Source organism: Chinchilla lanigera, unplaced genomic scaffold (assembly GCF_000276665.1).
Source record: "Chinchilla lanigera isolate Chin_1 unplaced genomic scaffold, ChiLan1.0 scaffold00019, whole genome shotgun sequence".
NCBI lineage: Eukaryota > Metazoa > Chordata > Mammalia > Rodentia > Chinchillidae > Chinchilla > Chinchilla lanigera.
The window spans coordinates 22,302,645-22,304,413 of record NW_004955420.1 but is presented as its reverse complement, the minus strand read 5'-3'; positions in this window follow the sequence as shown (position 1 = coordinate 22,304,413).

Sequence of the window (1,769 nt, the reverse complement as noted above, 5' to 3'; positions counted from 1 at the left end):
GCCACCATGGCTGGCTTCCTACTGATATCTTGATTATAAACTTCTGATCCCAGAACAGTGACACAATAACCTTTGGTAGTTCTAAGCCACCAGCTTGTGTAACTTTGTTAACGCAAGTCTAGGGAACTCATGTAGGAAGGATTCTCTCACTTTTGAGACTCTAAAACATTTGTGTAACATTAGAAAAGTATTTTCCTTGACTTTACAGAGCTCTACCAATGAAGTTATATGGACCTGGGATTTGTGTGTGTGTGTGTGTGTGTGTGTGTGTGTGAGAGAGATTTGGAATAACTAATTGCATATCTTTAATGGCTACAAAACTGCTGGAGTTTTCTATCTCTTCCTGAGTCAATTTTGGTCAGCTGCATTTGTCTCCTGGCTCATCACACACTCACTGTGTTTTCCATGGGAAGAGCATCCACGGTTACAATTTTTGGATAAGCATTGCTTATGCTTTGTCTTTTTTCATGATTGCTCAATAGGTTTTGCAATTTAATTAATCTTTCAGAGAACTGACTAGCAGCTGGGCATGGTGACACATGTCTATAATCCCAGCACTCCAAATGTTGAGGTAGGAGGATTGTGAATTTGAGGCCAATCTGAGCTAAACAGTAAATTCAAGACTGGACTTGATGGGCTGAGGATATAGCTCAATGGCATAAGCGCCTGCCTGGCAAGCACAAGGTCATGAATTTGATCCCCAGTACCTCAAAAAAAAAAAAAAAAAAAGACTGGACTTGATGACACAGAGAATCTGTCTCAGGAAGAAAGGAAGAAAAAAAGAAAGAAAGAAAGAGGGAAAAAGAGAGAGAAGGAAGGAAGAAAGAAAGAACTAACTTAGACATTACTGTTCTTCATTCATATTTGTTTTCCATTTCATTAACTTTCTTCCTTCTTATTTCCTTCCTTCTATACAATGTGGGTCTATTCTATTGCTTTATTTAGGTTTGGTTGTTTCTTTTGCCAGTTGTGTCCTACAGATGCTGAGCTCATTCTGTTTCAGCACTTTTCTTTTCTAACATCTTCTGTTAAAGTTATACATTTCTTGCTAGGGTTTACCTTAGCTGCATCCTCTCACATTTCATATTTTTTGTTTCTTGTAGTCATTGAGTTCAGAATATTTCTTAAAATTTCCTTATGATTTGTTTCAACTCAAAGGTTAAAAAATGTTTTTAATCCCAGTGTTATGAGAGGCTGAGGGAGAAAGTTCATGAACTGAAGCCCACCCTAGACAACTTAGCAACATTACAAACCCTATTCCAAAATATAAAAATAAAAAAGGGGATGGAGATATAGCTCAGTTGGGAAGCCATAGCTTTAATCCCCAATACTGGGGAAAAATGAATTTAATTTCCAAACACATGAGAATTTCTAGTTAAATTTTTCTTATTGATTCCTGGTTTGAATGCACTGTTGTCAGATAATATATTATAAATGAAGTTCATTGAGAGAGCTGTTTTATTTTCCTGATGATGGGGATTGAACCAGGGGCATCTAGTATGCTAAGCATATGCTCTATTACTGAGCTATACCCCAAGGCCAACATAAGCTTTTATCTTCCAGTACTTTATCTCGCCAGTTTTTCTAAATGTTCCTGGTATATTTGAGAAGAACGTGTATTTTCCAAATTTGAGGTGCATTGTTCTAGATCTGCTCATTATGTCTGTCCTAGTTACTTTTCTCTTGTTGCTGGGACAAAATACCTGATGCCCAAAATTAAGGAAGGAAAGGTTTATTTCGCTTACAGTTTGTGGAGGTTTTAGTCCATA